Source organism: Erpetoichthys calabaricus, chromosome 11, assembly GCF_900747795.2.
Source record: "Erpetoichthys calabaricus chromosome 11, fErpCal1.3, whole genome shotgun sequence".
NCBI lineage: Eukaryota > Metazoa > Chordata > Cladistia > Polypteriformes > Polypteridae > Erpetoichthys > Erpetoichthys calabaricus.
In genome coordinates this window covers 83,835,553-83,854,966 of record NC_041404.2, presented here as the reverse complement: position 1 = coordinate 83,854,966, position 19,414 = coordinate 83,835,553, and the positions used below count along the sequence as shown (strand labels likewise).

At 40.0% G+C, this 19,414-nt stretch overlaps 1 long non-coding RNA gene across 1 annotated transcript in view; it reads right to left on the bottom strand.

Annotated features, from left to right (window-relative positions):
* The window catches only part of LOC127529655 (uncharacterized), a 27,960-nt gene extending 10,004 nt beyond the window's left edge, over positions 1–17,956 (bottom strand). Inside the window, exon 1 of the long non-coding RNA XR_007936271.1 lies at positions 17,850–17,956. This is a non-coding gene — a long non-coding RNA (uncharacterized LOC127529655). The remainder of the gene's footprint in view (positions 1–17,849) is intronic.
* Positions 17,957–19,414: the final 1,458 nt, after the last annotated feature.

Below are 19,414 nucleotides of genomic sequence, written 5' to 3'. Positions count from 1 at the left end.
ATTTTTTTGATTTTAACTTATGAAGCCTTGAACCGAAAAAAGCAACATCTCAGAGATCGTAAAAAAAAAATAGGAGCTAATGTCGTTTTACTCGCTGTAGATTTTAGTCAAAACATTACCAGTTATTCACGAGGGAGACCAGCACATCAACTCAACGCGTGTTTAAAAATCCATGCTTCTCCACGCTCGGTTATATGTCGCGTGTTCTCGGGTAGGTGCACCAAAAAATGTATACATTAAGCATGTAATGGGCAAACAAAAAATGAGGTATACCCGAAGGCACAGCAGTAGTACTTAATGTAACTTTACTTCTTAAATGTTAATGTTTTACTGTTTAATAATTTATACGCTTCTTATATGTTGTTCAAATTCTTTTATCAAAATACCACTGACAGCGCAATGCACGATAACATCGAGTGAATACACCATACGCATCCGCCCACAGCTGCCCTGCTGTGCGCAGATAGGACTTGATTGTACAATAAAATAAAATAAAGATAAAAAGACTAAAACAATCATCACCCATAAAGCGGATAGTAGACGTGACGTACTATATGTGTACCACATTTCAAGTGTATAGGTGCAACGGTTTGCGAGCTACAGGTCATTTAAAATCCTGGACAGACACACAAATTGCCACGGTAGCAAATTACAGAAGAAGATTTTACTGTTAAATAATTTATATTTATATGAAATGTGCTTCTTATATATTACTTCATATTCTCATATGATAATGATGTTTATATTGATTTCTGTGTTATTAAAACTGCATGTATGTGTGTATATGTATATATATATACATACGAGCTGTATATACCCGGCGTTGCCCGGGGCAGAAGTAACCTAATCGGTCAAACACTTACATATATACCAAAGTAAACCTAATCGGTTAAACAGCTTCATATATACAGAAGCGAACCTAATCGGACAAACAGCTAATCTATATACATAAGCAAACCTAATTGGTCAAACAGTTACATAAATACAAAAGCAAACCTAATCGATGAAACAGCTTCATATATACAGAAGCGAACCTAATTGGTCAAACAGTTATGCATGTGCAGAATAATTTTACAAAGATTATGCGTGTTAACAATCATTAAAAAGAAAAGATTGAGGAACTCTTCTTCTATATGTGATGAAGCTGACTTGACGAAGACGTAGGTGGCATAGATTGGTTTTTCTAAAACAGAAGAAAAAAATGAGTATCTATTATTATTTTAAATTAGAATGAAAATGAGAACCTTGATTAGAGATAGATTATCCGTATTAAAATATGTGCATGAATAAACTTTTGGTAACTCTCTAGCAAAAGTTTATTCATACAAATTGGCATGGGATGGCTTTGTGAAAAAGTAAAAATTAGATAAAAATAAATTGAGAATGCGTACTTCGATTTGACTGAGATTATCTGTAATGATGAAAAAAAAGTTTACTGTTTTTTTTTCCATACGGGAAGGATGTAAAACCTTACATAGGCACCCTTCAGCCCGTACTGAAGGGTACTGTCAGATTCTTACTGACTAAAAAACACCCTTTTTATTCCACAGCTACCCCAAAAACCACTATTAGGCATTACTTTGGGGTGGCAGTAGTTTAGTTATGAAACAGCTGGGTCCTGAAAAAAATCTGTCTTATTAGTGGCTTCATCACATATAGAAGAACAGTTCCTCAATCTTTTCTTTTTAATGATTGTTAACACGCATAATGTTTGTAAAATCATTCTGCACATTCATAACTGTTTGACCAATTAGGTTCGCTTCTGTATATATGAAGCTGTTTAACCGATTAGGTTTACTTTGGTATATATGTAAGTGTTTGACCGATTAGGTTACTTCTGCCCCGGGCAACGCCGGGTATATACAGCTCGTAACATATAAAGTCCAGCTAAAAACAAACAAAAAAAAAAAAGAAAATAAGATGTATAATTATAATACCAGTCTCTTTAAACATGGATCCAGCGATCAGATCATAGGTCTTTCCCGTGCCTTGATAGAATACGGCTCTTTAATTTTAATTAACTTTCAAAAAAGTGTCGGAAACAGCTTCTTTAATTCTTTTTCAGCTTCTTCTTTGCTGAAGAAGATATAATGTCCATCTTGAACTTCCACTTTCAGTTTGGCAGGATACAAGAGGCTGTATTTGATATCGGCTTCCCGTAGCATCCTTTTAATGTCGTTGTAGGATCTGCGTTTTGCAGCTGTTGATGGTGAGAAGTTGGGAAAAATACGAATAAGATTATTTTCGAATATAATCTCTTGCTTGTGTCTGAGAAGTGCCATCACATCAAGCTTACATCTTAGTCGTTCGAAGCGGACAATAAAAGACCTAGATTTAAAGGCGCTTGGTATCTTTGTGCGATAAGCCATGGCTATCTCATTGTCGAGTTTAAAGTCATCTCCAATTATTTTAGACAGTAATTCTACTGCAAATTTCACTGGGCTTGAGCTTTCTCGTTTCTCAGGTATACCCTCAATTCTTATATTATTTCTTCTGCACCCATCCTCCAGGGCTGCAAGTCTGTCTCCAAGTTTTTTGTATTCCGAGTTCGCAGCTGTGGCTTTTTCATCGGCGTTAGATGCCATTTGTTCCGCTGTTTCCACTCGAGCCGTGAGTCCCTGCTTAACGTCTTCCAGCTGATCTGAAACGTCATTAATATGATCATCAAGCCTTTTCAGTTTGGAGTTAGTTTCTTCAATGTGTTCCACTAATTTCTCCAACATGCCTTTAAAGTTCACGTCGAAACGTTCAAATAGACGCGTTTCCTTATCTTTGTTATCCTTCTTGAGCTCAGTGGCCACCTTCTTAAGATCATTTGTGTTATCTTTCTTAAGCTCCTTCATGGCCGTAACTATGGCAGTGGACTGTGTAGCGATCATCTCTTTCTGTGTAGCGATCATCTCTTTCAGTTCGGACAGTTCGCTTCTGCTTTCGTGCTCCGCAAGTGAAAATGCAGCTCCTGTTACAGGCTCGCGATGAGTAGATGAGAGCACGTCCTGCAGAGCCCTTTCTAGTCTCGAATGATCCTCAGAAATCGGCGATTCCTCGCGACCTGTATCACTTGCGCCTTCGCTCCCATTTTCACTCTCGACTGGAGACGATACAATGGAGCGGGGTCCCAGGAATTCTGCGCACTCTTCTGCCTGTTCTAGGTCAGTCTCCGTGATGCCATACCTTACACTTGCACTCAGGCCGGAAGTCTGTCCGGACTTCGATGCAGCTTTAAGTTCCTTTTCCGGTTCTTTCTGACTTTTCTTCTTGTTACTCATGCTTGTATATTGTAGTGGAAGTTCCTTGGTCGGGTTAAATACAGGATACCTCTAAATAATATGAAATACGTGGGAAAATAAAGCCGCTGCTAGCGGAGCTCTGCTTCAGACGTCCATCTCCTATAAACGGACGAAACCTTTACTTTTTCTTAACCTCTTTAACACACTACTTCTCCGCTGCGAAGCGCGGGTATTATGCTAGTATACACATATATATATATATTTGCAAACTGTTTCTTCTTCATTGAGGTTTTCTCTTGGAGAGCTTTTTTCATTTCATTGAAAATTAAAGCAGCAGCTGCCAAATTATGTAGCTTTCTTATTAATATTTCTACATTGTGTAAAATAACTTTATAAAGTAACATAAAAGGTTTAAATACTGGTTATCCTTTTACACTAAAATATTACTAAAGAGATGCAAAAAAAGTAAAATGCATATGTTCTTTTTCTTTAAGGAGATTAAATATTACTGAAGAAAGAAAAAAAAAACTAAAACAGCCAAATGGGGCTATGCATACAAACTTAAAAGGTTTAAATAAAGCAGAAATCCATCCATCCATCCATTTTCCAACCCGCTGAATCCAAACAGGGTCACGGGGTTCTGCTGGAGCCAATCCCAGCCAACACAGGGCACAAGGCAGGGAACCAATCCCAGGCAGGGTGCCAACCCACCGCAGGACACACACAAACACACCCACACACCAAGCACACACTAGGGCCAATTTAGAATCGCCAATCCACCTAACCTACATGTCTTGGGATTGTGGGAGGAAACCGGAGCGCCCGGAGGAAACCCACGCAGACACGGGGAGAACATGCAAACTCCACGCAGGGAGGACCCGGGAATCGAACCCAGGTCCCCAGGTCTCCCAACCGCGAGGCAGCAGTGCTACCCACTGCACCACCGTGCCGCCCTAAAGCAGAAATATACACTTTTATTTTTACTTGCTTAACTTGTGGAGGGTGTATCCTGTAGCAAAGCCCTAACTTTTTTCGTGAAAGCCCGTTTCAGTGAATAAGTCTTAAAAACAGGTGTAAAGATATTGACAATAATCTACGCAAACCCACCAAGACATGGAATCGTTTAAATCAAGTATCATTACATCTTCCTTTCTTAAAGAGAAGTAAGGCAGTACTTATAAGCTTACATATATATATACCCTAAGTTCTTGTCTATAAGCCGGACTCATGTATTAGCCGGAGACCAAAAATCATACGAATTTTTAAAATAAAATCGTATCATAGATAAGCCGGACTCATGGATAAGCCGAACGTACTATAACCTATAACTAATAGAAGGGAGGGAGGTCAGTGGTCTCACTCGCGCCCATTTAATTTCTTTAAGGGGGGAGAGAGTGTGAGATATTGCCGTCTCTCTCACTCCCCGCATGGTGCGGTTGGAGCGGCCGGAGCGCGTTCTTTCTGCTCTGGGCGTCGCCGAGTCAACACGAGCGCGTAGCGGTCATTTAAATTGTGATTTTATATGTAAGCATATTTAAATATATATCGCGGATTTCTGCGGACAATGGGTCTTTTAATTTCTGGTACATGCTTCCTCAGTTGGTTTGCCCAGTTGATTTCATACAAGGGACACTATTGGCAGATGGCTGAGAAGCTATCCAGCTTACTTTCTCTCTTGCGCTGACGTAGGGGGGTGTGAGCAGGGGGGCTGTGTGCAGCTGCTTCCTGAAAGAAATGCTGCACGGAGCTTCGCATACTTAAAAGCTCAAAGGGCACGTATTGATTTTTTTTATCTGTATCTCTCTCTCTCTCTCTCTCTCTCTCTCTCTCTCTCTCTCTCTCTCTCTCTCTCTCTCTCTCTCCCTGCTCCTGACAGAGGGGGTGTGAGCTGCCGCCTTCAACAGCTTTGTACCGGCGGTGCTTCGCATACTTAAAAGCCAAAAAACCCTATTGATTTTTTTTTTGACTGCTTGCTTTGCACTCCTTTGAAAAGGAAGATATGTTTGCATTCTTTTAATTGTGAGACAGAACTGTCATCTCTGTCTTGTCATGGAGCACAGTTTAAACTTTTGAAAAAGAGACAAATGTTTGTTTGCAGTGTTTGAATAACGTTCCTGTCTCTCTACAACCTCCTGTGTTTTCTGCGCAAATCTGTGACCCAAGCATGACAATATAAAAAATAACCATATAAACATATGGTTTCTACTTCGCGGATATTCTTATTTCGCGGGTGGCTCTGGAACGCAACCCCCGCGATGGATGTATAAGCCGGACTTATGTATAAGCCGATATTCTATTTTTTCATTTTCACAACTTTTTTCCTTAGATAAGCCGCGGCTTATTGACAAGAACTTAGGGTGTATATATATATATATATATATATATCTATATCTATATCTATCTATATATATCTATATCTATCTATATATATCTATATCTATATATGTATATCTATATCTATATATATATATATATATATATCTATATCTCACTCTCTCTCTCTCTCTCTCTATATATATATATATATCTAAATCCCCGCGAAGTACTGCTTTTAAATTTTTATGAAGAAGAAAAGCTTTTTAAATTGAGGGAAAATATCCCAATAGCAATTTGTTAAGGATCTGTTTTTTTGTGAAGCAGCCTTAACACAGCTTTTCCGCTGTTTTATAAACGAACACCATATAAGGTCTTCCTTTTTCCTTGCTTCGCCAAGGAAAGAGCCTTTTTTATTAAATCCAAGGGTTCTTCGCTTTTTTTTTTGTTTGTTTATTACGATTGTTATAGTTCTGTTTGTATACGACGTTGTCAGTTCAGCACTCAGGTTGTAATATGACCAAGCTGTGCAAGCTTACTGTTAAGAATGCAACGTATAGTTGTACATGAGAAAAGCAATCTTGCCTCAAATCAATGGCAAACTTTTGTAGGTCTATGAACTTAATTTAAAGTTTAGGTTTACACGGTGCTTTCTTTCCGAAGTACCTGCACTCATGAATATGTCTGTATGCGTCAGTCGCTCAAATCCCCGCGTTTCGCACCGGCGAAGTACTGCTTTAAAATTTTTATTAAGAAGAAAAGAAAACCTTTTAAAATTGAGGGAAAATATACCAATAACAGTTTGTTAAGGATCTGTTTTTTTTGTGAAGCTGCGTTCACTCGAGTGATCACTTCGAGATGACTTGCTGGCTAACCATAAGCGTTACCTGGTAGGTAACCACCCATACAATCACATTGTGAATCAGACTACGAATGCCGTGAATGTAATTACCCCGATCTACATGCTGTTAAATAAACGAACCACACGCCGTGGCGCAATTTTAGGGGCTTAGCCTCTAGCGCTGACGTCCGAGGTTCGATTCCCGTAAGGGAGTGAAGTGAGCGCTTCGCACCGGCGAAGTACTGCTTTTAAATTTTTATTAAGAAGAAAACCTTTTTAAATTAAGTCTTAAAAAGAGCTGTAAAGATATATTGACAATAAGCTACGCAAACCCACCAAGACATGCAATCGTTTAAATTAAAGCGCGAGTCGAAAAACACCATCCCATAATATTAGTTAACGATTAACACATTTCTATATGTATTGTAAGCATACAATACAACTGATAATATGTTGCGCTTATTTATCTGGTGTACTGACATTTTTGCGCGTTTAACGGCTGAAATCTAACGTGGTTTGTGCCCTTCAGAATGAAAAGAGTTTGCATTTACCTTTTTAATAAAAGGCGAGCTTTTAAGCCTGAGAAATCACCCCGTAAATGCACACGTTTAATTGCACATGTGTTAATATGTACTGTATGCTTACACAGTATTAAAAGACACTCAACAAGTACACAGTATTAAAAGACAGTCAACAATTAACATCATTTACCTTCGTTCCCGCGTTTGACTTGTGCTGTAAATCTCTTCCTCGTTTTCAGTTCATGTGATTACGTAGGAGGCGTAATACGTGATGACGCGATACGTGACTCCGCCTCCTCCATTTAGAGTATATGGACAAAAAACAGGTTCCAGTTATGACCATTACATGTAGAATTTCGAAATGAAACCTGCCTAACTTTTGTAAGTAAGCTGTAAGGAATGAGCCTGCCAAATTTCAGCCTTCTACCTACACGGGAAGTTGGAGAATTAGTGATGAATGAGTCAGTCAAACAGGTTCCAGTTATGACCATTACGCGTAGAATTTCGAAATAAAACCTGCCAAACTTTTGTAAGTAAGCTGTAAGGAATGAGCCTGCCAAATTTCAGACTTCTACCTACACGGGAAGTTGGAGAATTAGTGATGAGTCAGTCAGTCAGTCAGTCAGTCAGTGAGGGCTTTGCCTATTATTAGTATAGATATATATATATATATATATATATATATATATATATACATACTGTATATACAGTATATATATATACATATATATACTGTATATATATATATATGTATATATATATATATACAGTATATTCATTTTTTCTAAAATTAGATACTCTGACATTCCCAGTTAAAAGGACAATATGTTTAAGTCATGGCTATTGCCTCAAAAGTTTTTAATCATTTTTATCTTCAGACTAGCAAAATACCCGCGCTTCGCAGCGGCGAAATACTGGCTGAATATTTAAATTAAGAAAAAAGTAAAAATTTTTAAACTGAGGGAAAATATACAAATAATTATTTGTTAAGGATCTCTTTGTACACGACGTTGTCAGTTCGTCCCTCCGGTTGTAATATGACCAAGCTGTGTGCTGAGCTTACTCTTGAGCATGCAACATACAGTTGGCCATGTGAAAAGCAATCCTGCCTCAAATCAATGCCAACCTTTTGTAGTGTTTGTCCTTGAGACTTATTAATTGTCATTGCGAAGCAGAGCCTTACTGGAAATTGAATGCGTTTGAATTGAAATGGGAGATTAGATGGTATAACGGGGATGCGAGGAATAAAAACTGTGTCACCCGAGGCACTGCCAGTAAAAATAGTTGCTTCAATCAGGTTGTTTTGTAGAGATGTGACCTGAAGTCTCGTGCCGTTACAAAGTTTTGGTGGCTGTAAGTTTCTCAGTAACATTATTGGTGCCCCGACCTTCAAAATGAGATTATGCTCAGGAGTGCCTGGAGGATAATGCACCGCGTCTTCTACTTCTACAACTGAATCAACAGATTGATATGTTTTTGGTTGTGAAGGTAGTTCTTGAAGTAAAATGTGGTTTATAGTCGTAGTCATGTCATTTTTTGGTGTCAGGATAGCTCTCTCTCTTAACCATGACACGTTATTTTGGTGGAGATTTCGTAGATCGGGGTAAACATTTTGAAGAAGGCTTTGTAAGGTATTCACGATGAGACAGAGATTTGTAGGAATATTTATTTTACGATTTTCTTGTATGAAGGTGCCATCACCTATACTCATCAGAAGAGCAGACAACTCCTCGGCTTTTTTGTCGCCTTTCAAATGAACTCTCATGTTTATTTTTAAAGTAACAACATTTATTTGTGGCCATAAGTATGAAGATTTCAGAGATGCTTTAACTTCATCAGCGCGTGTTCCTCTGGGCACGACTGGTAGGGTTTGGCGGAAGTCTCCAGCCAGTAACACTGTCAAGCCTCCCATAAGTTTGTTGGTGTTTCGGATGTCTTGGAGGGTCCTATCTAAAGCCTCAATACCTGCTCTGTGTGCCATAGTGCATTCATCCCAGACAATAAGCTGACAATGTCGCAGCACTTCAGCCATGTTGCTTTGCTTTGATATGTTACACATGGGGGATTCAGTATGGTTGAGGTTCAGAGGCAGCTTGAAAGCTGAATGAGCAGTTCTGCCACCCTCTAGAAGAGTTGCAGCAATGCCAGAAGAAGCCACAGCTATGGCAATGTTACGTTTTGCTCGGATTTTTGCAAGGAGAAGGTTTATTAGGAATGTCTTACCAGTTCCTCCTATAGCATCAAGGAAAAACACTGTGCCAGTGGCTGACGCAACGCTGCTCATGATTTCGTCATAAACTGACTTTTGGTCACTATTTAGCAAACGCTCGTTATTTGTGACTATATTGGCCAATTGCGAGGTGTTGTAAGATGTCTCTTTCAAGTACTCGGGATTTGACGTAAGTTGTACCAGTTGTGTTAAAGGTGAAGGCAAACCGTAATGATGAAGAGATTGACTTCCAATACGAATTACGTAGTTTTGAAGCAACTGTAGACAGTTGTTATAGATCAAATTTAACCACTGGTGGACTTCTGTTCATATATGATCTTTTTCAGTCTGTCTCCTAATATCATCTGCTATGCTGTCTTTATGTTTTTCCCATAGGTTTAAGGGGTTTTCCATTTGGCAGAACACCAACATGACAGCAAACAGTTCACGGATCTTTTGAAGTGAGCGAGACAGAGCAGCTTCCTGTAGAGTCTCGTCCCTGTTGATATCGTCATGTAATAAACCGAGTGCCCTGCAGGCTGACTTATAGGTCGGATGTAGGACACCATCAACTGTTCTGAGAGATTTGAAAGATGTGGGACCTGTGATTTTGTTGAGCAGCAGTCGAAGATGGTAGCATTCAGAGTTATTGGGGTGTACAGTGTAGACCCGTCCCAGCACATTATGCTTTTTCACTCCCGAATGTCCTGATACAGGGTTGCCTTGTTTTCTTCGACGAAACATGTTGTTTGCCCACACATAATATGATGGAATTTCATTATAATGAAGTTGTTTTGCAAAATCATCGTGTTTACAAAGGTCAAAGAATGCTAAAAGGGTGGTTTGTGGTGGATTGTGTACTTTATCGGCAACGTTGGCTTCTGTGAAATAAATTCTTTGTCCGTTCTCAAGATGCACAGCAAGATGAACGACCGGAGGGTAACGTTCGTGAATGGGAAAACAGAAAATGCGCCAGGCTGCTTCAGAGCTACTAATGTAACGACCAGCTTCGTATCGAGATACTTCGTCATTTTCATTTTGTATTGTAAATACTGCCTGGTCACTTCCCTTGTTAACATACTTGCAGATGTATTTGATTGATTTTACTGAAGTGCAAAATTCGACATTGATGTGAGCATTGAAGAAGCGGGACAGCACAGGACTATAAGGGACCACCCATCTGTTGTCGATATCTACTCCTTTGATGTTAATTGTATGACCTCCATCAGCAGGTCCGCGCCGGCGGTACTGAGGGTAACCATCTTCTCCGGTCTGAGTTTCTGAGATGAACGGACGCGGGTACTTCTTACTGCATATTCTGTTGATCATGCAGGGTGAGTTGATATTATGAGGTCCACATGGGCCGTGAATCATGGTGGATTTTACTATTTTGTGTAGGGCAGGGCCAGTCTGTGGATCAGGAATTTCCGCATGGATGACTTCATCGATGAGAGCTGGTTTAATCCTATCTTTTAACCACAATAGAATGTGTGCATGGGGAATACCTCGCTTTTGCCACTCTATGGTGTACATGTAGCAATTTGTACAGCCAAAAATGTTACTCTTCGTGAGCAAGTCTATCATTTTGCGAATCTTGAGATGAAATACACGACTGATAAGGTCGTGGCGATCGTGAGGTTTTTGACGTGGAAGGAGAATTTCAGTGATCTCAGGCCATTTAGGATTGCAAGTAAATGTGATGAATAAGTCAGGGCGGCCATAATGACGTACGTATGTCATTGCGTCTTGTGTACGCTCATGCATATAGCGAGGTCCTCCAGTGAAGGAAGATGGTAATATCACAGCTTGACCAAGTTCTATTAAATCAGTGTCTTTTTTGTGAATAGCATCTTTTAAGTGAACGTAATTTTCCGCTCGTAGTTTTTTCTGATTTAGTCTGATATAATTGAGTCGTTCGGATTCAATTTTTGCATACATATCAACTAAAAACTGATTTAATAAACTTCGGAAGAAAAGGATAGTATTATCATGATGTTGTCTGATCATAAAGCGGTATGAATAGAAGTTTGCTGCAGAGACGGTTTTGTTCATAGGTAACTTACTGGTAGCATGAACTTGAGGTATAGACACAGAATAGCCGTCTTCACCATAGCAGAACATGAGAGGATATTGAAGTGCATCATAGGATCTGTGGGTTTCCTTAATGCGTTGTAGTTTATTGTCTCTGGTTTTCAAGACAATATCTCTACTGTTGAACGTTTGCCCAACGATGACAACACCAACTTGATGAACTGTGGGTTTATTAAATCTGCCTTTGTGTGCATGTAATGGTTTTTTGTCTGCGTGAATGACAACTTTGAAGTGTTTGTCATCATCTGAAATACTGTCCATTGTGGAGTGGAAGTCCTGGATGTAAGTGTTACAGTCATGGAGCATTTTTTGTAATTGCTTGACCAGGGGTATGTTAAGTCCAGAAAAATTAGCGCAGCGGATTTGTGCTTCCTTTTCATCATCCCCGACAAAATAAATTTGCAAAAATTTGTGTTCCTCTCTCGGCATAGGTAAAAGACTGCCAATCAAGTGATACACTTGTCCCTGAACTTTAAATGAAGGCATAAAATTTCCCTCAACGATTTGTTTAGCACCAAATGACGTCATTTGAAATGCGCTGTTGTACTTTCGAATATTGTTCAAGAAATGCTCAGTTTGAGGATGTTCGCCATTTAGCAGGCTCTCAAGAAGGTCAGGAAGCTTACGTAAAGGAGTGAGAGAGACTTTACCACCATTACAGCACAAACCAGGAGACTCGCATTTCCACTTCTGAGCCTGACAATAGTCACAGTGAACATCAATGGATCCAATGTGTACTGTTTTGTCAGACTCATAATGTATGTTTGGGTCATACGCAAATCCACAATTGGCTTTTTTGAGCCAAACTTGTTGTTTTCGTATGAGCCGCTTTTCATTATTTGGATCGTATCTAGAAACAGAAGCTCTATTAACTTGTGGATTTGCCTCCGTGTATTTAGCGACAGCGTCTCTATGAACTTGTGGATTTGCTTGGGAGTATTTAGCCACAGCGTCCCTATGAACTTCTGGATTTGCTTGCGAGTATTTAGCGACAGCGTCTCTATGAACTTGTGGATTTGCTTGCGAGTATTTAGCCACAGCGTCCCTATGAACTTGTGGATTTGCTTGCGAGTATTTAGCTACAGCGTCCCTATGAACTTGTGGATTTGCTTGCGAATATTTAGCCACAGCGTCCCTATTAACTTGTGGATGTGCCTGCGAGTATTTAGCCACAGCGTCCCTATTAACTTGTGGATGTGCCTGTGAGTATTTAGCCATAGCGTCCCTATGAACTTGTGGATGTGCTTGCGAGTATTTAGCCACAGCGTCCCTATGAACTTGTGGATTTGCTTGTGAGTATTTAGCCACAGCGTCCCTATGAACTTGTGGATTTGCTTCTGAGTATTTAGCCACAGCGTGTTTATTAAGTTGTGGATTTTTGTGCGAGTATTTGGCGGCAGCTGCACGAAGTTGCTTCCGTCTAGCTGTATCAGAAAATCTACCACGACGTCTGATACGCCTCCTTTTTACTGTGTTCTCACAGCTTGGATTGCTGCTGTCATAATCGGCTCGAGCTGGATTTGTGTTGAACTGACATTCGGTATGTGTCAATCGATATAAGCATACAACTGGCTTCATCAATAACTTCGCATCCTTGTTTTGAGAGTTGAAATATTCATAAACATCAAAGTGTCCACTACTCAAATCGTCACCTGTGAATCTAAGATGTTTAAGAGGCATTGACGGTTCTCCAAAGGTGTAAAATATTTGGCCATTTCGGTATACTTGAAAGCGACAACCAAACAATTCAGCAGCAGCCATCAACTCACATGCAGAACCATAGGTGAAGGGCTTAAGCATTTCAGTCTTATAGTGCTCCTGTGTAGTATAATTATCTCCTGTACCATCATCAGTCCACACTTTGAACCTGTCCCAGTCATTTAATACATAAGACACAATGTCCCTGCGGATATCAAAAGAGAGCCTGATATGTCCGTGCAATATGTAACACACAGAATGGAAAAGGCAGGCGCCATCTCCGGGCATACACACCACTCGGTAAGTGATAGTTCTTTGATTGATGGTGATCACCTCGATAGACATTTTAATAGGGGTAGAGTTGCAAGAATAAAGGGAATGGGTACTTGATCAACAGCAGAGAAGTTGCGGATTAAATAAAGAAAATGGGTACCTGAACACTAAAGTTAGTGTAAAATATCCATACAATAACTATAACAATCTTAACAAATGAACAATAAAACAACGGAGAATCCGTGGATTAAATGTGCCTTATAAACTGCGCAGCGGCTTATATGGGCAGGCAGTCAGGCAAAGAAAGGGATTCAAATATATAAACGAAGAAAACAGCAGCAGAGAAGTCGCGGATTAAATAAAGAAAATGGGTACCTGAACACTAAAGTAAGTGTAAAATATCTACACAATAACTATAACAATGTTAAGAAATGAACAATAAAACAGCGGAGAAATCTTGGATTAAATGTGCTTTATAAACTGCGCAGCGGCTTATATGGGCAGGCAGTCAGGCAAAGAAAGGGATTCAAATATATAAATGAAGAAAACAGCAGCAGAGAAGTCGCGGATTAAATAAAGAAAATGGGTACCTGAACACTAAAGTAAGTGTAAAATATCTACACAATAACTATAACAATGTTAAGAAATGAAGAATAAAACAGCGGAGAAATCGTGGATTAAATGTGCCTTATAAACTGCGCAGCGGCTTATATGGGCAGGCAGTCAGGCAAAGAAAGGGATTCAAATATATAAACGAAGGAAACAGCAGCAGAGAAGCCGCGGATTAAATAAATAAAATGGGTACCTGAACACTAAAGTAAGTGTAAATTATCTACACATTAACTATAACAATCTTAACAAATGAACAATAAAACAGCGGAGAACCGGTGGATTAAATGTGCTTTATAAACTGCGGAGCGCCTTATATCGGCAGGCAGTCAGGCAAAGAAAGGGATTCAAATATACTGTATAAACGAAGAAAACAAAAGTAGAGAAGCCGAAATGAAATGTGCCTTATATGGCGTTCATTTATAACACAGCGAAAAAGATGTGTAAAGACCGCTTCACAAAAAAACTGTAGAGCGCCTTATCTTCGTTGGCGAAGCAAGGAAAAAGGACGGCCTTATATCTCGCTCGTTTATAACACAGCGAAAAAGATGTGTAAAGACCGCTTCACAAAAAAACAGCAGAGCACCTTAGCTTCTTTGGCGAAGCAAGGAAAAAGGACGGCTTTATATCTCGTTCGTTTATAAAACTGTGGATTGGCTTTGAAAAGAATGCGTCCTTGGCGAACTGCAAAGCGCCTTATGTTATTTAGCGAAGCAAGGAAAAAGGACGGCCTTATATCTCGCTCGTTTATAACACAGCGAAAAAGATGTGTAAAGACCGCTTCACAAAAAAACTGCAGAGCACCTTAGCTTCCTTGGCGAAGCAAGGAAAAAGGACGGGCTTATATCTCGCTCGTTTATAACACAGCGAAAAAGATGTGTAAAGACCGCTTCACAAAAAAACTGCAGAGCACCTTAGCTTCCTTGGCGAAGCAAGGAAAAAGGACGGGCTTATATCTCGCTCGTTTATAACACAGCGAAAAAGATGTGTAAAGACCGCTTCACAAAAAAACTGCAGAGCACCTTAGCTTCCTTGGCGAAGCAAGGAAAAAGGACGGGCTTATATCTCGCTCGTTTATAACACAGCGAAAAAGATGTGTAAAGACCGCTTCACAAAAAAACTGCACAGCACCTTAGCTTCCTTGGCGAAGCAAGGAAAAAGGACGGCCTTATATCTCGCTCGTTTATAACACAGCGAAAAAGATGTGTAAAGACCGCTTCACAAAAAAACTGCAGAGCACCTTAGCTTCCTTGTCGAAGCAAGGAAAAAGGACGGCTTTATATCTCGTTCGTTTATAAAACTGTGGATAAGCTTTGAAAAGAATGCCTCCTTGGCGAAGCAAGGAAAGGAATTCACACACCGCAGCGAAGAACGGCTTTATATGGGCAGGCAGTGAACTACGTGAGGGGCGTGGTGATTTCCGCAGCAGCCGCGGGGAGGCGTGATGATGCAAGATGCAACCGCCTGCGGGGAGGCGTGATGATGCAAGACGCAACCGCCTGCTATGGCCGTATACAGTATAAGAAAAAGGTTCCAGTTATGACCGTTACGCTTTGAATTTCGAAATGAAACCTGCCTAACTTTTGTAAGTAAGCTGTAAGGAATGAGCCTGCCAAATTTCAGCCTTCCACCTACACGGGAAGTTGGAGAATTAGTGATGAGTGAGTCAGTCAGTCAGTGAGTGAGTCAGTCAGTCAGTCAGTCAGTGAGGGCTTTGCCTTTTATTATTATAGATCCACTTTTTATGTTATAAAAACTGATTTTGTTTTCCAAAAAAAACCCACGACAATAATAATTAATACAGAAACTCAGATTCTTCTTTCATTAGAAGAAAATCCTTGTCAAAATATTAACGACAATATCGTTATCTTTAATTGTTTCAGGGTTAATCAGTGTTATTAGTTCTACAATGAAAGCAATGTGGCAGACGATGGACACTAAATGCTGGCGGTGTGGCCTGGATGGTCAGTGCCATGGAAAGCTGGGGGTGTTAAAGGCCATGTCTGCAGGCTGCAGCCATATGTTATTGCACTTAATTTTAATAAAGGCCTCATCATGCTTGTGTCCCAATTTCTAAACATTTTGCATTCATAAATGCTAACTATTAATTAGCACTGTTTTCAAGGACATGCAAATACATATGATGTATGTATTTATTCTCATAAACTGAAATCAGTCACTTTCAGGTCTTCTTCAATCAAAAATCCTCAAACAAAAAGGAAAACAGTTTGAAAGACTTCAAAAAAGTCTCAGAATAATCCACTTTGTGATGAAAGTGTACAATACTTTAAATGTGGACAAAATTTTGCTTATCTAGTCAATTTTAAAACAAGTTTTATGGATCGATAAAAACAGTACACTGTAGCAGTTATTCTGGAAATGCTAAAGATTGAAACATGAAATGGCAACTCTGTGGTCATCATTGGCAGGCAATACTGCACAAGATGTGATCACAGTCTGCTTGTTTACTATGTCAGTTTAGGGTTTCATACCTAGTTTGAGTAACTTTAACTTTTTTTTCTTTTGTTGTTTTCTTTATATTATTTTTTAAATTTTGTGAATGAATATACCTTTGGTTTCTTCCTTTTTGTACTATAACATTCTTGTATTACTGTAATATGATCTTGTTTAGTATGACTTTATATTTTATGTTTATTATGTAATTAAATATATATGTGATGTTCCTTGTTTTTTGTTTATTTAGTTTAAGGGTACGGAGCCTTCTGATGTTGCAACTGTTTGACTGAAACCATACTGTTATGTTTCAGACAGAACTGCTTCCCTAGCTGGAGTTCAAATTCATGTTTTATTCTTTTATTTATGTTGATTATGTACATCATTCTTTATTTTTGATTTTGTCTATGTATGTAAGCTGCCTTTGTTATGTTCTGTGTATTTTGTGGGTGGTCCCCCAAGAGGTAGGACCACTTGCCAATCACCACCAGGAACTCCCCTCCACCTTATACAGACCCAACAGCTCCTGATGGCTCATTTCGAATGTGCTTGGTGATTGTTACTCATGGTTCTGATGTGCTTTGCTATTTTGATTCCTTGGATTTTTTTTTTAACTTTACCATTGGATTGTATATTGGACTTGTTCACCTTGGATTACCTTTGCTGGTGACTCCTTTTTGCCTTGTGTAGTACATGGAGCTTCGTGTATTTACAGAACATTTTTGTGATAATAAATCTTTTATTTCATAAAGATTCTATATGGCCCTATTTGAATCTAGCCAGGGTTTTTTGATGAGAGTCCCCCCTCCAGTGGGCATTTTTAGAAGTGTTCATAGGACTCTAGTGCTTAGAGGTGGCTGATGAGGCATTGACTCCTGGTCTTTTTGTTTGGCTATCTTTTGGAGCTGAATTTGTCGATTAAGTCAGTTGTACTTTTTGACTTTCTGTTAATGAACTGTTTGAGAAGTTGGATTCTGGTTTTTGTATTGTGGACCTGACTTCATTGATATTTGGACATGTCCCTGTCAGGCAGTCCTTTTGAAATATTTTGTTCATGTTTTACTTTTTTAACTTTTTGATTAAAGCTTTTATATTTATATTAAAGAACACCGCTAAAGAATATCCCCTCTATTGCAATTTTTGTAGGCTCATACAGTTTGGAGTGCACAGGCACTGAAGCCTTTTTCTTGAGTTTTTGGTCTGACTGATTCTTGTTTTTAGGCCTTACAGGAGTGTTCTGGCCTAAATTTTGTTTTTAAAACCTGCTGTTGAGTTTGTGAGATGGCAAATCATAAACTCACAGGGTTAAACATCAGCATCGGCTATAAACCTATTAGTTCATTAAATCATTTCACTTTGATCTATTTAATATGTACTTGCAAATAATCATATACTGTAAGTTATTATCATCCAGCCTACAGTCCAGCCTACATCCCCCCAGATCACCATCTAGTGGTTACATTCATTTCACCTGATAGTCAGTTGTGGGCACCTTTCTATGTTCTCCTCAACAGTACCTTCAGATAACATGATGTACAATGCGTAGTTCACAAATAATTCCAGCCATACAAAGGTTTAATGTTGGAACATATGTGAATGTGTTGTGATACCTGCAAGCTCTCCAGCTTTAACTGAAGTAACACCTTCAAAATTTAGCTTCAGTCTCCTCTGAGGCCCATAAATCAATATCAGTCTTTTCCCAAAAATTCAAAGGAAGGCTTCAGCTGATAAATATCCTAAAAATATCCAAAGACAGAGAGGTAAACATTAACCCTATGACACAATCACAAAACTTTGAAAATGTATTAAAGAGATATTAAAGAATAAGCAAAAATGAAAAAAGACAATACAAAAAAGATGCACCTAAAAGGTGAATCAAAGCAAAACCAAAAAAAAAACAAAGCAAAGCCTGCCTATAATTCAAAGTCTTAATCTAAAAATAAGCTATATTTCAAAAAACAGAAAATGAAAAGAAGCACTTACAAAAAATCCACATATCTACACAAAAGCCAAAGCAGGAGTCTCTTCACATCAATGTCAGGGCACCGGCTGATGAGTGCCAGGTGTCTCAGGGCCCCATGCCCCGAGCCAGCCTCAGTCTCACGTCACTCTACAGGGACGCAGACGGGACAGGGTCTATACCTCTCCCATAGGGAGACCCAAACCATCACAGTGTCCCAGAGAAGGAAGAGGAACCAAAGAAAGAGCGCCAGTTCCTCTGATAAGGGAGGAGGTGAGGCAGGTGGCTCACGTCCAGAGAAGGCCAGCCCTATGTGGAGGCAGAGGGAAACCCCAAAGTCGGCTGAGGTGGCGGGGTGTGAACGGTCCCATGTGATTTCCCAAGTAGGGGGGCATGGAATCCTTGGAGACGGTGCCAAAGGAGCAGGCCCCGGGGTGCTGGTTGGAGGGGGGGAGCGCTCCGCCCCTGTGTATGCCTTTTGTATTTCAGGACCAGGCCCTGGAGCTGCACGAGTAGGACCCGCTTTGTGGGAGACCTGCCCTCGTGGGACGGGCCACTGGCCCTATGGGTCTCAGCTGGCGATGGGGCACTGTGGCGAGCGGCTGGGGGGGGGGTATCCAGCCAGGACGCCCGGAAGGACCGGAGGAGGGATTACGGGAAAGGAGCATGGAAGCTCAACCCTATATGGACCTGTGGTCAAAGCCAGGGGGTGTCCAGATGCCTGAGGAACCCTGTGAGGAGAGTGTGTGGAGCAGATGGAAAGAGTACTTTGAGAGGCTGATGAATGAAGAGACCAAGAGAGAGAAGAGGTTGGATGATGTGGAGATAGTGAATCAGGAAGTGCAATGGATTAGCAAGAAGGAAGTAAGAACAGCTATGAAGAGGATGAAAAATGGAAAGGCCATTGGTCCAGATGACATACCTATGGATGCATGGAGGTGTCTAGGAGAGATGGCAGTGGACTTTTTAACCAGATTGTTTAATGGAATCTTGGAAAGTGACAGGATGCCTGAGGAGTGGAGAAGAAGTGTACTGGTACCGATATTTAAGAAACAGGGGGATGTGCAGGACTGCAGTAACTACAGGAGAATAAAATTAATGAGCCACAGTATGAAGTTATGGGAAAGAGTAGTTGAAGCTAGGTTAATAAGTGAGGTGATGATTAGTGAGCAGCAGTATGGTTTCATGCCATGAAAGAGCACCACAGATGCAATG